General features: G+C 36.6%; 1 protein-coding gene across 1 annotated transcript in view; it reads right to left on the bottom strand.

Annotated features, from left to right (window-relative positions):
* cntnap2a (contactin associated protein 2a) overlaps nucleotides 1-21,200 on the bottom strand; it is a 488,873-nt gene that overhangs the window by 334,760 nt on the left and 132,913 nt on the right. The window lies entirely within an intron of this gene.

Here is a 21,200-nt window from a genome sequence, read left to right as displayed (position 1 = left end):
TTTATTTATTTATTTATTTATTTTTTTTTGTATAAGTGTAAGATTCTGTACTGTCAATTTTGATCTATTTAATACATCCATGCTGAATAAAAACTTTAATTTTGAGCTCCCCAACACTTTCCTGATCTATTTGAATATCCACCTTTAGGATTTTAAGTTGCATTCCTAGAAGTTCCTGACTGCACTGGTTCATCAGCCTGTTTGTGTGAAGCCTTGTGTTTTTTCCATCATCTTTTGTCTCCTACAAACTTCTGGGTGAAATTGCTCTCATCACCCAACGTGCCCTGGGCCTGACAACAGTGTGTCAATTGTTTTCTCACAGCGGCAAGGAGGAGAAGTCTAGCATCTCTCTCTCGATCTGTCATTCTGACAGCCGAAAGGGAGAATATTAAAAAAAAAAAAAAAGGGTGAAACCAGACAACTGAGGCTATCAAAGAAAAAAAGACAGAGGAGAAAGCTACACCCAAGATTCTTTAGCTCGAACACAGCTTAGAAAAAAAAGTCGAAGTTGAAAAGGCATCATCTTTTTCAATTCCAGAGCTCGATGAATGAAGAGAGAGTGAAGTTTGTTTCGTCTGAGTGACAGGTCATGAAAGAACAGGAAGTGAAGTGTCAGAGAAACTTGCCACTTACTGCAACCTGATCATACAGAGCACATGTGTCATCTATGAGGTTAACAATAACAATAATGTTGATCCGTATTGTAAAATGAGTAACTACTGTACTACTGACCTGATCTTCAGATCAATACAACACATTATACTCAGGGATCTTCTTAAATAACTTCTGCATGACCTCATTAATATTCATAAGCCAAGCCTTCACCGTGTCAAACGCCAGTACGTTTGACTTTTTCTGCTATATTTTATATACATTAAATACATCATTTATGTTTCACAGACCACAATATACACAGCTGCACTTGACTGAAAGCGAACATGGCATTAAAGCATATATTGCGTCACTATAATACACAATGTCAGGCTTTCCCCATAACAAACAAATGCATACACATAAATGTTGAATAGCAGCCAGACAGCTCTGTATGTGCTTGAGGGCATACGGAGCAGACAGCACATATCAAGAAAGCTTTTCTTAGCGAGACTCAAACTGACTTGTATCTATAAGTTATGTGCATACATAAATGATAAACTGCAAATATACACAATACATTTACCGTGTATGTAATACGTCACGGCCAGTGGATGTGCTCTCTACACGGAGGCCACAATATGACTGTAGCTTTAAATCAGTGGGCAGTACTGGAAATTGAAAGGAATAAATGGAGATAAAGAGAAGGAAAGAGCAGGAGATGGTCAGCTCGGACCCGGTGTCAGCGTGAGATGTGACCCCTGTCAGGGAGGAGGTAGGTCGCTCTGACGTGTTTTTTTTTTCTTTTGTGACTAACACCTGCCCTGGGCTGTCTTCTGAGGACAAGGACAGAGATTTCTGTCTTTCTTATTCACAAAGTGTGTGTTTTACTGAGCTTTTATGTGGCTTTTTAGCCACTTCATACTGCAGCTATTGAGCACATATTTATCTACAATATTGTGTGAAAACATATACACACTTCATTAAACTGTCATCTGGACATTTTAACCAAATGTATATAAATGTATTTGTGGTTTCTTATTTATTTACACACTTGTGCCGTCAAACTGCTGTATTTATGCAATATTACAGTAGTCATTTGACGTCACTCATCAGCTGTGATTAAATTTGGCTGCATTAAAAACTTACCTAAGCTAACAATATGATTTAAAATACATATATAATAGCAACGATGCAATAATAATTCGTTCAAATAAAGTATAAAAAGCAAGTAATCAAATGGTTATATTGAACAAATCTGTGAGGGCGCCAACGGCCTGACGATTGTTTTTACACTTAGCACAATCTAATCCTTGTTTAATACTGACTACACAACATTTAATTTAAATGTCCATTTAATCTTTAATATTTGGCCATTTCTTGACGACAGAAATGCTACAGCTACACTCATTTCTTGAATATGTGGACATCAAAGGATGCAAACTCAGAGCGAGGGTTTGAGCTTTTATTTTGAAATCGTGATCAACTGCATATAAAGCTATTGACGAATTCTCCTGTGTTTGCGTAGGTTTATAAACGATTTACCTTACAAATATGATAAAATGGCGCATGTTGGGTTCCTAGCTGAACGTTATAATAAACCCAAAGTCACAACAACATGCAGAGATGGAGTTTGATATGCTCCACACAAGTAAATGATAACTGTTCGTGTGGAACACAAAATTATAATTTATTGTAAACAAAGCCGTTCTGAGATGCACATATGTAACCTACATGCATGTAAATAATTAAAGCGCATATATTAAACCTTCGTCGCATATATTTATTTAATTGAATCGTAGTGTTTGTGAATTCACAATAGCTTTATAGTTTATTATAATTTTTAAATGGGTGTAATATATCAAGCAGCCTTGGAAAACGATCATGCGTTTTATGGATTCTCGTTGGTGGAATGCGCCACTTAAGTTTTTTTTTTTTTAAATCGAGTACTTGAATTGAATCAAGGAATTGTGACAGCCCTACATATAATTATGTTCTAGTGCTCATCTGTGGTTACATTCAAACTTTGTGGACTGAAATTCAAAAATGGTTCAGAAAACTGAGAAGTAGTCCTGAGAAAAGATCTATTGTCATTTGCCACTTGATTTGGTAATTTGCATATAATTCTGTGATGCAGACATTTTGAGCCTGATATGAGTTTCCAAAAGTATCCAAATAATTTTTGCGGAAATACATTCATACTATTCCCCTGATAGCACACGTACATCTCAGAGACGTCTATTTGACATCTGCAAGACGTTTTCTTTTAGATTGTTTGCTCATCTGCAATACGTCTATTGGACGTTTCCTATCAGATGTCAAATAGACATCTATTAGATGTCTTTCAGATGTTTATGATTTAGAATGTGTGTAAAACTGACATCTTACAGATGTCTGTCAGATGTTTGTACACAGCAGATGGTTTCCAGATCAATGGTTCTTTAACAGACATCTTGCAGACGTCTGTGCGCTATCCGTTTTTTCTCCCCCTTAATTTCAATTGTACTGTACTTTAAACCCAGATAGCATACGTACATCTGCAAGATGTCTGTTAAATATTGCTTGATCTGGAAAGCATCTGCTGTGTACAACATCGGACAGACATCTATAAGATGTTAATTTTACATACATTCTAAATCATAAACATCTTAAAGACATTTAATAGACATCTATTTGACATCTGATAGGAAACGTCCAATAGACGTATTGCAGATGAGCAAACCACGTAAAAACTACATCTGCCAGATGTAAATGCAGAAGTCAAATAGACATCTCCGAGATGTATGTGTGCTACCAGGGAATATTGCACTGTGTTTAGTAACACATTTGATCATAAAGGACTTTTCTACTTCATGGATTAGTCTGGACAGCTGAAGTCAAACTGGGAGATATTCAACTGATCAAAAAGAAACTAATAAAACAGAATTGAATACTAACAATACTGCAGCTTAGAGTATTTGCCAATACCGATGCCGAACTCATACACCATTTTTTTCTTAATCAGAATCCAACCTAACTTTCAGTTCTTCAAAGCTGAAACTTAAGCAAAGTTAAAAAATAAACCTTCTTTCGCACAAAATAGAGGTGCTGATACAATTACATGCTCCCAGAAACAAATTAATTTTAATTTCCTTCATTCATAATGTAGACGCATATCTCCTGGTATTTCAGAAGAATAGCAATCACCCGTCTCTTTGAAACAGCACTGGCCCTCATTTAATTATTGTGCTGCTTTAATAAACTTTGGTGACCTGAGTAAATGTAATAATGGAGCTGAAGTGTCAGCGCTTGTTTATCAATTCACAAAGTATTTAATACAATAGTGCTAATGGACCAAACTACTGTACTGTGCTGAACAAAATAAACAAATGCAATGTAGCAGTTTAACTGCATTGCTTGTGCATCTCAGCATACATGCATGCAGTAAATGTTTTTGTTATGTTATTGTCATAACACAGAGATATTACTAAGATAGGGAATGCGAGCGCAATGTAGGTTGGACTCAAACCAGTATTTCTCATATGAGCACCAAAGCTCAGTATGTCTGCAACACATGCTAAGCCATGGCTCCAACATGTGTTTTTTTTCCCCCATTTGAATTTGAATATTTTAATTGACCTTGCATGGCTAGGAAGTAAACTCTAATAATCATGTTGGGATTTAAGCGGCCCCACTGACTCGGGCTGGCCGTCAAAACCAATGGATAATACATGAAGGACATTATGATTTTCAGCCAAAGTCACCCCAGTCATGGAAATGAAATGATTTTTAATCTGAGGATAAACCAGCATGCTAATTGCTCACTACTCTGAGCGCCAAGCTATATATCACAGACTTCCTAATTGTAACCACGGGGATAAGCCAGACCTCAGCTTTTCTCTGCTGATAGTGACAGGAATGTGTCGGCGAGGGGAATGTGATTTATAGATTGTGGATTTGTTTAAAGCTTCCAGTAAAGAAGTGCTGTGTAAGATTTACTAAAAGACAATTTCTAGACCTTCAGCTGTACTTTTAAGCTAAATTAAAGTATTTCCCACATGGTGAAACGACAACACAAAGACTAGGATTTCACCTCCACCAGCCAGGACGTACATGTTCAGTATACTTAGTTTTATAGATTAAAATTCAAATGCGGTCATCATTTAATGACCCTCATGTCGTTTCAAAACTCTATGGCTTGTTTTCTTTAATGGAACATTAAAGAAGATGCTATGCCTGAAACACTGAACCGAAGATTGTCCTGTTCCAAAAAAGAAGAAAAAAATCTATTAGCCATTAAATCAGCGGGTGAAATCATTAGTGTGTTACTGTAAGTCCCGCTCGTTTAATTGTTTAATACTCTAGAGTGCCATTCTCCCCTGAGACACAAATGACACACTTAAAGAGTTGTGATCAGGTCTATGTGGAATTTAAAGCTGAAAGCCACACAGAAAGAATATTACATTACAGTTGTACAAGAAACTTCTAGTGTATTTACACAGCCAGAGCTGTGATTCCATCAGGTGAGGAAAAAATGAAGACACTTTGTATAGTGTAAAACCATTCATGCATAAAATTATGCCTTTGTAACTTTTAATGTAATGTTCTTAGTAAAATGCGAGCTACTAAGAAACATCTTGCTTGTCCTTATATGGATATTCTTTCTAAAACTAAACATAACAAATAACTATTGGCTTATCACACACACACACACACACACGTTTATATACAATTTTAAATTTTTAAAGAATTTAATACTTTTATTTAGCTTTTATTAAGATTTATATTTCACATAAATGCTGTTCTTTTCAATAAATACATACATAAGTAGCATGACACTGATAATAATAATAATAATTGTTTCTTGAGCACCAAATCAGCATATTACAGTGACTTCTGAAGGATCATATGGCATTGAAGACTGAAGTAATGGTGGCTAAAAATTCTGCTTTGCATCGCAGGAATAATTTACGTATTAAAATGCACTTAAAAAGAAAACATTTTAAATTTGATAAATCTGATTTCACAATATGACTGTTTTTACTGTATTTTTGATCAAATAAATGCAGCTTTGATGTTGAGTGAAAATATTTTCAAACAATAATGGTGTTTTTTTTAAAGTCGCAAGATATAAACTTGCAACTTCGAGCTCGCAAAAAAAAAACAGTTGCAAGTTTAGAAATATCCAATGTCTTTTTTCTCCTCAGAAATGGACTTTATAACTCACAATTGTGAGTTTATGTCTTACAATTAAAAAAAAAGTCAGAATTGTGAAAAAAAGTCGGAATTTTAAGATACAAACTCGCAATTTGAGAAAAAAGTAAGAATTGTGAGTTTAGAAATCCGAGTCTTTTTTTCTTCTCAGAACTGGACTTTATAACTTGCAATTGCAAGTTTATATAATTTTTTTTTTTTTTTTTAAGTCAACTGCAAAAGAAAAAAAGTCAGAATTGTGAGATACATATATACACACAACTTGAGAAAAAAGTCATAATTGTGAGTTTAGAAATATCAGTCTTTTTTCTCTTCAGAATTGGACTTTATAACTCCCCGATGTGAGTTTATACTGCACATTTAAAAAAAAAAAAAAAAAAAGTCAGTATTGCAAGATATAAACTCTTTATCAACTTCAGAAAAAAAGTCAGAATTGAAGTTTAAAAATATCATTTTTTTCTTTTTTTCCTCCTCAGAATTGGACTGTATAGCTTCGCAATTGCGAGGTCATATCTCACCAAAAAAAAGGTATTTTTTGCGAGATATAAACTTGCAATTCTAGAAAAAAAATTCAGAATTGCGAGTTTTTAAATAGCAGTTTTTTTCTCAGAATTGGACTTTATAACTCACAATTGTGCGTTTATATCTCAAATTTAAAAAAAAAGTCAGAATTGCGAGAAACAAACTTGCAACTGAGAAAAAATGTCAGAAGTTTATATCTCACAATTCTTGTGAGTTTATATCTCACAATTCTGACTTTGTAACTCACAATTGTGAAATTATATTACTATATATTATTATATTCTGATAAAAAAAAATAAAAAAAAGGTTAGAATTGTGAGACGCAGACTGAATCTGAACTGTAAGGGAAAACATCACAATTCCCTTTTTTAATTTTTATTCAGTGGTGGAAACCAACTTTCTTACATATCCTAGTGTCCGGTGCCCTTTCAAAAAAATAATAAATAAACAAAAACATACATACATGTTATGTGATATCATATATATATATGCCTATATATCATGTACATGGCCACAAATAAACCACATCCGTCATAGCGTTTCACTTATTCAAGTGCGTACTCATCTATGATGCAGTGAGAAATGAAGGACATGTTCCCAGGCGTTGAAGTGAGAGCTGGGTGAGTAACAGCGGCTAATGAGTGAATCCATCGAGTCTCCTCACAGCAGCGGGGCAGAGTAATGCCACGAACAACAATGGCAGCGCTTGCTATTGATTTAGCAGTATCGTCTTTTCCTGCCTCCCTCACAATCGCTCTCTTCCCGTCTCTCTTTCTCTCGCAAGCATTAAAGAAGGATTAGTACCCTGCAGATGAAAGTGTCCAGTCCGGAGCCTTTTTGCTTTTCTTCAAAAGTCATTATGACTGTGGTGATACAGTACAAAGCTCTTAATTTTTTTGTACTCTTAAAAGAGAGATCAGGCTTTGTAAACCATCACCTGCCAACATGAAAATCCACAGAAGCTTTTTATAGGTTTAAAAACGCCTAGATGATTCAAGCACAGCCCAGCTTCCTGATACATTTACAACTTGCAGTATTAATGATACGGCTGTGCTTGTTTCCCAAACTAGCATGTACAGTATGACATTTTGCACAATGTTCACAAACATGTAGAGATGAGTGACCATACACTGTACAAAGAAAAAAAGTTGTTTCAACTTAAAACATAAGTGTTCATGCTAAGTTAAAATTTTAAGTTTAGTCAACATGATATGTTAAGTTGTACTACCTGAAAAATGTAGATAGGTGAGTTGAGTAAACTTAAAATTTTACTCCCACTCCCAACTTTTTTAAGTTGAAACAACTTTTTTTTTTTAAAGTGTAGTCATTCATTTGTAAGAGAGTTTAGAGATTTAAAGGGATAGTTCACTCAAAAATAAAAATTCTGACATTAATTATTCACCTTCATGTCATTCCAAACCCGTAAGACATTTGTTCATCTTCAGAACACAAATTAAGATATTTTTGGTGAAATCCGAACGCAACTGACACGTTCAAGGCCCAGAAAGGTAGTAACCCTGATAGCACACATACATCTCGGAGACGTCTTGCAGATGTACGTATGCTATCTGGGAAGGATGTCGTTAAAACCCTGATAGCACATATACATCTCAGAGAAGTCTATCTGACATCTATATTTACATCTGCAAGACATATTTTTTAAGTTCACTCATCTGCAATACGTCTATTGGACGTTTCCTATCAGATGTCAAGTAGATGTCTATTAGATGTCTTTAAGATGTTTATGATTTAGAATGTATGTAAAACTGACATCTTACAGACATCTGTCAGACATTTGTACACGGCAGATGCTTTCCAGATCAAGAGATCTTTAACAGACATCTTGCAGACGTACGTGTGCCATCTGGGATAGATGTTGTTAGTCCATGTGACATCAACACTTTTTGTGCACAAAGAAAACAAAAATAACGACAAAAAGTATTCTTGTAGCTTCACTGCATTTCAAAACTTTAGTGACCAGTATTTTTTAAAATCGCATATAGACACAGGTTTGCAATTACATGCGGGTGAGTAAATGATGACAGATTTTTCATTTTTGGATAACCTGTCCCTATAATTATCTTTGACAGCCACCTTTTTATATTTCTACAAACTTCCAACTGTGGGATTTTTAACAGGTCTTTTAAAAATCATTTGGTAGATGTCATTCAAAAGAAGAGCTGAGCTAAACCTTCATTAGGCACCAGCGTTAAATTACTGATAAAATTAAATTGCTCCTGGGACTAACATTTCCAATTTAAAAATGTGCACAAATACGGCTCTGAATTTTCCAAAGCTGATGTTTCTTTTCTTTAAAACCCTATTTAGATTTCAATTTAGGACCACAAGGACTAGAAAGCAGCACAATAAGCTATCTGACTGATGCTCAATACTCAGATACCACAGATAAAAGAGAAATAGATAGGCTAGATAAAAGTTTCCAACGCAACTTCAACTTACATAAGCTCTCGAAAAATCAGAAAAACAAAGCAAAGTAAATAATTTACGGTGCTTTTCACTTTCCTCCGGGAGAGAACGAAAACCCTCCCAGGCTGTGAAATGGAAACCAGCCCATGATGAGGTTTGTAATTCGCTCATTTGCTAATGATTACAGGCTGCTGTCAGCTCACATTGTTTTCAGAGTGTCATCGCTAATGAGTTCGCATCTGTGATGCCGGCGAAGTGTGGTAAAGTCACACCACCTTAACCCCTCCCAGACCCTTCAAAATGTGCCAGTTGGAAAAGGTCACATGTCCGGTGGAGGAAAGCATGCTAAGCAAGTATAGGAGGTGTGTGAGCCAAACCTGTTTATGTGCAGATGTCAACCTAACTATGGCTTCCATATTCTCTAGTGCTCAATATTTGACGTGAATGTTCACGTGCGCTTTACTCAACCGGAAACTTTTCCTCGATTTAACAAGCCCCCTCTGCTCTCTTCCACTGGCTTGCTGTATGTACTGACATTTGTACATACATTTGTACCAACATCAACCATACGCACTCCTCTCTTCTCTCAGGCTTCGTTGAGCATCCCTAGTCCTACCGTGTAACCAAATCAGGGTCAACCTGAAATCGCCAGCCCTTATCTTTCCGCAGGCTATGATCAACATTACTCTGATATGGAAAGTAAACGCATAATCAAAATGCTTCATTGCGTTTCACTGTGACCTTAAGAAACGGTGGATCCCTTGCAACAACTTCTCATCTCAGCATTAATGTTGTGTCTCTTGACAGTTTCGGGATCCCCCGGGGACGCATATGTTACACACAGCAGTGCATCTGTTTCGCTGATGCTACATGTTGATGCCTGCTCGGTTTTCCCACCACCCTGGCAAAGAAAAACAAATGAAACATCGGAGAATATGAAAATTGATTCGCCTCATTTGTGAGCTGAGCGGAGAATTATATCAGAGGGTGCTCCGAATGGGAGTTTAACATTTCACATGGCGACTTCACGTTGTGAAACAGGCTTTAGTCCTTTTTTTCAGTTGCGAAATATGTTCAGCCTTAAGTAAGGACACAAGTTTACTTTGGAAACTTGCAAAGAAACATTACTCTGATCCAATTTAAAGAGATAGGTTATTGCACATTTTATTATAATTCCTAACTTGCATGAATAATTTTGAAGAATGTGATGCAACAAAAAGAGACTGGAGCTTGCAAGCTTCAAAAAGAGTGCAAAAACCCCAAATTAATGTCTTCCGAATCAATGTGAGGGCTTTTATTCTTAAACAAATCTAAGAACTATAGTGACAGCTATATCGGTCCACACCAATAGATAATAATGTTCAATTTAGCATTAGCACATGCTGCAGTTTTGTTGCCTGTCACTTTAAATGCTTGAAATATTCACAGAAATATAAAGATTATTAAAACTTTATAGTTACAGTTATTGTTATACTTATCGTCCTTGGTGAAAACGAAGCCTTATTTATTAAGTTTCATTAAGCTGTTAACCACTGAAATTGTACCAATTCAGTCAGATGAATTCAATAACCTATTCAATCTGATTTGTAAATGAATCATTCGTGCCAGTGAACAGATTCAACCAATTAACTGACAAGATTCAAAAGAATAATTCACTCACTTCTTGATTCATTCACAATGTTTCATTACTTCTTGCATGAATTTGTATGCACCGACCTTTGTATGTACTGACAATGTTTTATTACGTCTTTCATAAATTTAAATGTTTTTTTTTTCTGACATCTGTATGTACTTTAGTTTATAGATTCAGTCACCCTGGTTAATTAATAGCTTAAAGCAGAAGTCCACTTCCAGAACAAAAATTTACAGATAACGTACTCACCCCCTTGTCATCCAAGATGTTCATATCTTTCTTACTTCAGTCGTAAAGAAATTACGATTTTTGAGGGAAACATTTCTGGATTTTTAGCCATATAATGGACTGATACTTGAACTTCCAAAACGCAGTTTAAATGTGGCTTCAAACGATCCCGAATGCGATTGTAAACAATCCCAACCAAGGAAGAAGGGTCTTATCTAGCGAAACGATCGGTTATTTTCATAAAAAAAAATACAGTTTAAATACTTTTTGATCTCAACTGCATGTCTTGTCTTGCTCTCCCTGAACTCTGTGTATTCTGACTCAAGACAGTTAGGGTATGTCGAAAAACTCCAATCGTATTTTCCAATCGTAAATCATTTCAAAATCATCCTACATCGCTGTAGAAATGTTACAGTTCTGTCTGTTTGTTTTCTTGGTTTCTCCCATTGTCTCCCCCCGTCGATCTGTCTGATTTGGTTTAGTCCTTGTTAGCGTCATCTGGTTCACCTGTCTTTGTAATTAGCACACCCTTTATAAATCTGTCTTTGTCATTAGTTCCTTGTCGGTCTTTATTGTTGGTTTATTGTTTCTACGTGTGTGGATATTCCTGCCTGTTCCTGCTTGTGCTACCTGAAGATTATATTAAATATTGTTGCTTGTTATCTCGTCTCTCGTCTCGTTCCATCCAGCACGCAGCGTCTACGTAACAGAAAGACCGACCGACTACAGTTTACCCGGCGTTATTCCCCTACGTTTATTTTTCGTCCTTTTTCTCAGTGTTTTGTTTTTGATTTATTATCATGGATCCTGCCGTTAAGATCATTATCCTGGAGCAGGGGAATCGCTCTCTCGAGGACCACACCAGAGACTTTGTGCACCTCGTGCCACACACACACTACCCGGACAGCTGCTTGTGCACGTTCTATCGTGTGGGACTGAACACCACCATCAAGGCGCAGCTGTCCGGGGAGGGTCCTCGAGAGAGCATCGCCGATTACATCGAGTGGGTGCTGGCGTCCTGTGGATCGTCATGGACTGTCGACATCGTCGAGAAGGACGTCAGCCCCACTCAAGACCCAGAGCCCAGCCAACCATCACCCCGACACGCGGAGTATGAGCCCGAGCCCACCGCAGATGAAGAGCCAGAGCCAAGAGCGACAGAGCCAGAGCCTGACACGTCTGACCAGGTGCGAGAGCCGGACACTACTTCCGCGAAGGTGGAGTGCTGCGTGGAGCAAGAGAGGGCTATGGAGAGCCCTGCCCACTGCACCACCGCTGGGGGTGAGCTTGAGCAAGACTCTGGGGATTTAATAGACTTCTTTACTGAATTATCTACCTGTTATGATCATCCTGTCTGCCTGGAATTCCCACCCACCCACCCTCTTCTGTCTACATCCATGTCTGTCTGGCCACCGCTGTCCCCTGACAGCCCCTCTGCTCACCCTCAGCCCACCACCTGTGCAGTGGGCTCACCGCGGGTCTGCCAGCTTCCATCGGCGTCATGGCTGGAGGATCCCTCAGCTCCGCCTCCAGCCTCAGAGTCCAGATCTCCGCCTCGGCCCTCCGACCCTGCGGCTCCACCACGGCTCTCAGCTCCCTCGTCTCCACCGTCGCCCGTCGGTCCACCAGCTCCACCGGGCTCCCTCGTCCCTCCGGCTCCGCCTTGGTCGGTCGTCGTCCCGCCATCGCCTCGGGACTCCACTCCTCCGGCTTTGCCTCGTCGCTCCATCCCACCGGCTCTGTTGGGCTCCTCCCTCCCTCCGGCACAGCCTCCATCCTCTGTCGCTCTGGCTCCGCCGCGGACCTCCGGATCTCCGCCTACGCCTCGGTTGCCAGAGCCTAGGGCTTCGCCTTGGCCCTCCGGATCCTCGGTGTCGCCCAGGATCTTCGGCTCTTCGTCTCCGCCTCGGGCTCCTCCGCCAGCTGCTCCGCCTCTGTCGGTCGGCCCCATGGAGTCGTCAGCCCTTCTTCCACCATGGCTCCTCCCTCCATCGGCTCCACCGTGGGTCATCATGGCTGCGTTCTGGGTCATACTAGGTTCCTCCTGCTCCGGGTCCCTCCTGTTTCCTCCCTGGCTCCTCCCACCTTCGTCGCCCCCTTGGACTCTGTTGACTCTGGTTTTTGTCCCCCTTCCGGGGTTCCGTCCTCCGCCGAAGCCTCCTCCCCCATGGACTCTGGTTTTTCTGTTCTTTTTTTTCGCCTCCTAATCTGTTTTGTTTTGTTTTCTACGGCGCGAGGACGCGCCTATTCGGAGGGGGGCGTAATGTTACAGTTCTGTCTGTTTGTTTTCTTGGTTTCTCCCATTGTCTCCCCCCGTCGATCTGTCTGATTTGGTTTAGTCCTTGTTAACGTCATCTGGTTCACCTGTCTTTGTAATTAGCACACCCTTTATAAATCTGTCTTTGTCATTAGTTCCTTGTCGGTCTTTATTGTTGGTTTATTGTTTCTACGTGTGTGGATATTCCTGCCTGTTCCTGCTTGTGCTACCTGAAGATTATATTAAATATTGTTGCTTGTTATCTCGTCTCTCGTCTCGTTCCGTCCAGCACGCAGCGTCTACGTAACAAGAAGTACCGACCCAGTCTTTGCAAATTGAACATGCAAAGGAGATCAAACACCTTTAACAAAAAAGGTAAAACAGCAATATAGGGCGATTTTGAAGTTAAGGGAGAACGAGATGGGAATTTTTCGACAAACTCTAACTGTCATGAACTGGAACAAAAAAAATGTTCAGGCAGAGCAGGACAAGACGGGCTGAATTCAAGAACCAGTTCAATCTGATTCGTAAATGATTCAACCAATTCAAGATTCAAAAGAATTCACTCACTTTTTAATTCATTCACAATGTTTCATTATGTCTTGCATGAACTTTCCTAACATCTTTATGTACTTTGTGAAGTTTATAGCATCAATCACCATTCATTGTAATTGTAATTGCATGGAAAAAAGCAACAAGTACATTATTCAAAATCTCTTCTTTGGCGTATCACCGAACAAACATGAGGGTAGTGTTAATTTCGTTACTGAAAACTATGATGTAAAATTTTCATTGACACGTTTTTTCCCATGACTAAAACAAGACCATGATGAAACAATAAGGTCAATAAACGATAACTGTGACTATATCAACATACAGTATCGTTGGCGATAAAGGACTAGAATGAAATGTATCTTGAAAAATAAAAACTATACCAAAATCTGTAAAAAACAATTTGTTGAATCAACTTAAAATAATTTGTAACCTGGCTGTCTTAAAATTGTAAGTTCAGTCAAATTAAAAAAAAGTTTATTCAACTTGAAATGTTAAATTATACTAAGTGACAACTTAGATATTTGAGTTGAATCAACTTAAAATTTTAAGGCAGCTGGGTTACTTACCCATCTGTTAAGTTTAGCAAACACAAATATCTAAGTTGTTACTTAGTACAACTTAACATATTTCAAGTTGAATAAACTTATTTTAGTTGACTGAACTTAAAATTTTAAGGCAGCAGGGTAACAAATTATTTTAAGCTGACTCAACAAATTGTGTTTTTTTTTTTTTTTTTTTTTACAGTGTACGTAAGCTTTCATGTGTGCGGTTGCTATATAGAAGAGTTCAAATCCCCAAATTGCTTATTTTTTTGCAATCTGGCAACCAGTAAATGTATTTTGGAAAATTTCAGTACATTACATATAGACAAATCAAGGCTCATGAGTACTTGTGTGAACAGCAACAAGCTGTAAACTTTCTCACTGTAGGTGTTAAAAAAAAAAAAAAAAAAAACCCTTCCAATATATCCATCAAGCACAGCAGAGGATTATGGAGCTCTGAATGCTGTGGCCTTGGATTTATCCACTGTGAAAACGATAAGAAATGCTGAGCTGGTTACAGAGCCTAGCCTTAGAAAAGCAAATAAAATTATCATTAAACTCCTTCACCATTGTGTGTGTTGATTAAAAGCTAAACCAATATTTTAGGGAGAAGCTTCAAGGAGTAGAGCTATAAGAAATATTTAATATGGATCCATATTTATTACGATCGCGGTTGGATACTGTGATATGTTAATAAAGTAAATTAAGCAAAATTACAAAAACGAACGGGAGAGAAAGAGATCATGTGAAGGGAGCTTAATAAAATGTGTTATGTAATAACCCTTTGGCAAGGGGACAAATTATTCATTTCGCCCTCAAGATAACACACGGGAAAACACAGGAACAAAGACACAAATACACTGCACAAGCACTGCTCATGCAGAACAAAGGCAGACTGGATGGCTGATATATCACAATTATATAAAGAACCGCATGCTACAATATTTGCACACACTTAATAAGACAGTAAAAAGGGGCTTACCTGTTTGTTTTCAAGACAGACACAGCAGGTGGGCAAAAACAGAAGAGAAAGAAAAGAATATTAATTTATTGTAAAATGCAAATGTGGACTTATTAAGAAAGACATTTTAATTTTCTACTCGTACTACACGTCTGGACTGTGCTGTTAACTCAGGATCCGTTCACATGTTGTGTCTACATATTGTGTTGGCTGATATATTGTTTGCTTTGCTTGTTTTGTCTGTGTCCTTTTATGTTTATTTTTTTGTAAATTACCTCAGACACTGATTGAAAGCACTTAATTGAACATAGTAGTGGTAATACCCCGGCAAATTGCAAGACGCTACAAGTCATGTGATCTCAAAATGGTGATGGCCATAAGTGGAAGTGGAAGACTGATGTGACCATGAGTGCACTTTCTTTTTCTTTCAAAAGTAGATTTATTAACGGTGTAAAATATGCATTAGCATAAAAGTATGACCAATTACTCAATTGAATCGCTTGACTAGTGTAGTTTTCTTCTTAGTGATTATGCATTTCCTATTTAAACAGGAACTACTGTATGAAAACATTAATTTTTGGGAAATGAAGTTACATTGATTTGCAGCTTGCTAGTCAGCTCCAGGTGGTATATATATATATATATAAATGGATGTTAATTGATCAATTGATCAATCAACTTAGTTACAGAAAATCATGACTCATAACTTGCTTGTCAGTTATAGGTGGAATTTTATTTTTTCCCTTTAGAAATGATAAAATTAAAATTAAATAAAATTAAATAAAATATTTTTATGAAAATGTAATTAAAATTAGAACCATGATTTGCTACTTGCAGGTGGTATTAAATAAATAAATAAATAACACTAGTTAATTAATTAACTAATTGATTAGTTGATTAACTAAGTAACAAATTAATTATTTAATTAATAATAATTTGTTACATTCATTTGAAATATGATCTGGAACTTGCTAGTCAGCTCCAGCTAGCATTAAATAAATAAACGTAAGTTAGTTAGTTAGTTAATGAATTAATTAATTAAATTCATACAACTTACATTGATTCTAATTATGATTGCTTGCTTGTCAGTTGCAGGTGGAAATATTTTGTTTCCTTTCTAAAATAAAATAAAATAAAATAAAATAAAATAAAATAAAATTAAATTAAATTAAATTAAATTAAATTAAAATAAAATAAAATAAAATTAAATTAAAATAAATTAAAATAAAATTAAAATTAAAATTAATATTTTAATGAAAATGTAATTAAAATTAGAGCCATGATTTGCAACTTGCAGGTGTCATTAAATAAATTATTAAAATGTTAATTAGTTAATTAATTACTTGATTGGTTGGTTGGTTGATTAACTAAGTAACTAATTAATTAATTAATTCATACAACTTAGTTACATTGATTCTAATCATGATTCAGAACTTGCCTGTCAGTTGTAGGTTGTTGTTTTTTTTTCCCTTTCTCAAATAAAATAAAATAAAATAAAAAAAAATTTTAATAAAAAAAAATTTAATGCAAAAAATTTAATGAAAATGTATTCTAAAATTAGAACCATGGTTTGCAGCTTGTGTGTGGCATGAACTAAATAAATAAATAAATAAATTGTTAATTAATTAATTAATTAATTAATTAATTAATTAATTGATTATTGATTGATGATATTTATACTCTTAATAGTTAATAGTTAGTTAGTTAGTTAGGCAATAAATTAATACAACTTGCATTGATTTGAATCATGATTTGTGCAAAAATTTGTGCAACTTGTTAGTTGGTATAAAATAAAATAAAATAAAATAAAATAAAATAAAATAAAATAAAATAAAATAAAATAAAATAAAAACTTTCCCCCCTTCTTTTAGAAAACATTACTTAAATTTGGAACTAGTTAGTGGTTGGTGATATTATTATTATTATTATTTTATTTTTTTGCAAACAATTCAAAGATTGATTTGAATCATCATTTGAATAACCATTTGCACATGGTATTAAAATAAAATAAAAGAAAGAAAGAAAGAAAGAAAGAAAGAAAGAAAGAAAGAAAGAAAGAAAGAAAGAAAGAAAGAAAGAAAAAGAAAAAATATTAAAATGTAATCAATTACAACAGGAACGCTTCTTTGCAGTATGCAGAGCAACATTTCTTCCAACAGGTTCTTGATGTGTACCTGCATGAAACAGCTAAATAATGACTCTACTGGAAGCAGGAGCTGTGACATTCAGACAGAGGCGATAAGATAGCACAGTCTCAAAGAGCAGACCTCAAAGAGGTCAAATCTGTCAAACAGATGCATGAAAGCGAGTTTGCATCCCGTTAATCTTTCTACAGAACCATATCCTGATTCCCTCCCTTTATCTCAGGGAACTAAAGAAAATAAAAGAGCTCTGGGTGGACGATTTTATGAAAGAGGAAAAAAATGACCTCATGTTATTACGCAAGACTATTCATGAAAAATTTTGCCTTCTCATTCTTTATCGTATTTCCTTTTTATGAAAAGATTTCAAAAATGTGTGCGTTAACTCGCGATAATCTGGTAGTCAAGGGCTGCTTCAAGAGTCCAAGTCTAATCAATGCATGTCCCAGTATCAGAGAAAGCGACAGGGGCTAAATAATGCCTTCACGAACATTCTTCTCATTAATGCCTGTTCTGCTTCATTAGGCTCTGGGCTGCTGCCAATGAGATCGTCCATCATGCACACACACACACACACACGCACAGCCTCGACAAATCCTGCAGAGACTCCACGCACGCGTCGCAGCGGGTTCGCGTAATTCCACACATCATTTGCAACTGACATATTACTTCATTTTGTCTGAATTATGTATCTATCTTTTTATCTGTCCATCTATCCATCCAGCTTGATTTATTTCTTATAGTGCACGTACGTCAGACGATCAATTACAGAACTTTTCAGTTGGAGGGCTTAATTACTTCTCATGATCCCACAGCCATCTGGCAGGTCCTCTGGCACCTTCTCTCATCTGGCGCAAACTGATTGATACCCAGTGTGATGGAAATCCCTTAAAAACACTGTAAATCTCAAAGAAACCACACTAAAAACAACAAATTTTGTAATCATTTTATTAATTAAAGCAGGGGACTTTGAGTGTGTCCAAACTAGGCACAACAAAGTGAAACCAGAAATAATTTTTAATGTAATAATTAGGGCTGTCAGTTTGTCTTAACTAATCAGTTATGAAAAAATAATGTGATTAAAATACCTTAACGCAGTTAATGCGCTGACCCCGCCCCCAGATCTGTACATCATCTTATATTTCATATAGTTAACTGTTGACAAATATGATGCAGGGCAACAACTCCATAAATGCAGTTATGCCCTAAAATTAAAAACATTGGTGCAACAAAAAAAATGCTCCTGTATGTGTTTGTCCCATATTTACATATACTTATATGTGTATACAACAGTTCAGTTAATAAGAAGTTGATATTGTTATATTTCAAACATATATACGTTTTTGCAGAGAATATATTACCTTTGAAGCCACGGCAGAATTGTTGCGCATCTCCGACCAACACAGCAGTGTTTAGTTTCTGAATGAATCCGCGTTTTGAAAGAATCTTGTGAATCAATGATTCAAAGGCCCATTCATAAAGAGCCATTTACTTAATTACTAAATGAATCAGCCGTTTGAACAAATCAAATTAAATGAGTGAATGACTTACAGCCACCTGCTGGCAGATTTAATTTTCATTAAAACAAATAAAAATAAAAACATTAAAGGGATAGTTCACCCCCAAAAAGTTTAATTCTGTTATCATTTCCTCACCCTCATGTAATTTCAAACCTTTCTTTTGTGAAACATAATAGAAAGTATTTTGAAGACTGTTGGTAACAAAGCTTTTCTGGTTCATAGTTCACAACATGCATATCGGCACGGTTGTGATTTAGCCGTAGGCTGTATGTAATCACAGTGTGCTGATATACAGTCATATTGCACTGCTACAAGTGTGATATTACATTTATACAACAGTTTGACAGTGCAAGTGTGTAAATACATAATAAAAAACAACAACAGAGTGTCTTTAAAATCCCTCTTTTGTGTGAACTACTTTTTTTCTGCCATGACACTCGCTGTGAGAAATACCGTAAACGAAGTGATACAAACAGTGAAACGGTTACAGTGACGATATCACTAGAATATTGCACTCCTCTCAGCAAATCAGATTCAAGAACAAAAAAGAACTGTAATTCCCACTCCTGTCCAGTTGGTGGCGAGTGCGCACCAGTGTGGCAGCAGAGCATGGGATACAGAACAAAAAAACGAAACAGTCACAAATTTGTTTTGCTATGTGTTTAATTTTGCACAGGTGAGTACCCAGTTTAAGCTACAGAGATCTATCACGCCACATTAAAGAGCACCAAAACGGTTCTATTGGTTGAATTTTCTAGGGATATGGACAGAAACGGAAATCTAAGACTTTTTCATATCAAAAGTAACAAAGCACAAAGATTGCAATATTACATGGGAGGCGCACTATGTACTGTTCATTCATCAACTGAAAACAGCATAGACCAAAAGATCGACCGATATTTAACAATCTAATATTGTTTCATAAAAATAAGAATCTATTAAAATTGAGAAATTCCTTCCTTGTCCCTTCTTGTGTGGTGTTAAACATGAAAAGTGACGAACAGTCTCTGTTAATCGGTTCTCTTCAAACTAAATGTATAAGCCTATATCGTCCTGTAGGTTCATGATTAAAAGTGAAAATGTAAACAAAATAAAAGCAGTTAAATGTGTTATTATAATTAAAATATGAATTAATTAATTCATTCATTAATTAATATGACGGGTAATAGATTATGACAGAATTTTTACAACCCTGTCCATCACAATGACGGACAAAGTTGAAGTTTAACGCAACTTCTGATATATATATATATATTGCAGCCTTATGAAAAATTGCTTTCAAAATTGTTACCCCCCACATCAATCTACACTCCATACAACATAATGACAAAGCAAAAAATAGGTCTGCAACAATTTTGCAAATTTATTAGAAATAAAAAAAACTGAAATTACTCGATTGCATAAGTATTCATACCCTTTTCTGGGTCACATGAAATGTAGCTCAGAAGCATTCATATCACTTGTACATGTTACTACACTTTGGGTGGGGTTAACCTGCAGCAAATTCACTTGATTGAGTATGATTGGAAAGGCACACAGCTGAAAAAGCATATCAGACCAAAAGCAACAGAAACTTTAAATCAAAAAAAAAAAAAAAAAAAACCCCGTAGAGCTCAGAGACAGTATTGTGTCAAGACAGATCTAGGAAAGAGTTCAGAAAAAATTCTGCTGCTTTGAAGGTTTAGAGAAGTATGTAGCCTCCATTATCCATAATGGATACAATGGAACAACTACAGTAGGTCTTTTCCTAGAGCTGGCCTCAACTGATGGAGAAAAGCCTTGGTTAAACTGGTGACCAAGAAGCTGATGGTAACTCTAGTTGAGCTCCATGATCATATGTACAGACAGGAGAAACTTACAGAAGGACAAACATCACTACAACACTCCAGCACTGCTTTTATGGCGGTGTGGCCAAACTCAATCCTCTCTTCAGTGCAGACACATGAAAACACACTTGGTCCCAAAGGACCCTCAGACTGTGAGAAATAAGATTCTCTGGTCTGATGAACCTCAATTCCAAGCATCATGTTTGGAGGAAAGCAGGCACTGCTCATCACCTGCACAGTAGCTTCCCAAAAGTAAAGTGTGCTGGTAGCAGCCTCATGCTGTGGGGCTGTTTTTCAGCAGCAGGGAATGGGGCACTCGTTAGAGTAACAGGAAAGCTCAACACAACAAAATATAGAAATAGCCTTAATGAAAACCTAGTCAAGAGCATTCAGAACCTCAGACTGGGCAGAAGGTTCACCTTCCAACAGGACAGCAAGAGTGGCTTATAGACAACTCTGTGAATGTCACAGCCTGGGCTTGAATGCAATCAAACATTTCTGGAGAAACCTGAAAATGCCTACCAGCCCCTTTCCAAGCTTGAGAGGTGAAGAGGTGAGGAGAAGAATGGCAGATAATTGCCAAATGCAGATGTGTAAAGCTTGTCGCATCATACCAAAAAAGTCCTGAGGCTGTAAAGGTGCTTCAACAAAGTAAAGCATTAAGGGTATGAATACTTATGCAATGTACTTATTTTAGTATTTTATTTTAACAAATTTGCAAAGTTGTCACAAATCAGTTTTTCGCTTTGTCATTATGGTGTCCGGAGTGTAGGTTGATGTGGGAAAAAAAGTCAGTTTAACATA

The sequence above is a fragment of the Labeo rohita genome, chromosome 24 (genome assembly GCF_022985175.1).
Source record: "Labeo rohita strain BAU-BD-2019 chromosome 24, IGBB_LRoh.1.0, whole genome shotgun sequence".
Lineage (NCBI taxonomy): Eukaryota > Metazoa > Chordata > Actinopteri > Cypriniformes > Cyprinidae > Labeo > Labeo rohita.
This window is presented reverse-complemented; position numbering and strand designations above follow the sequence as displayed.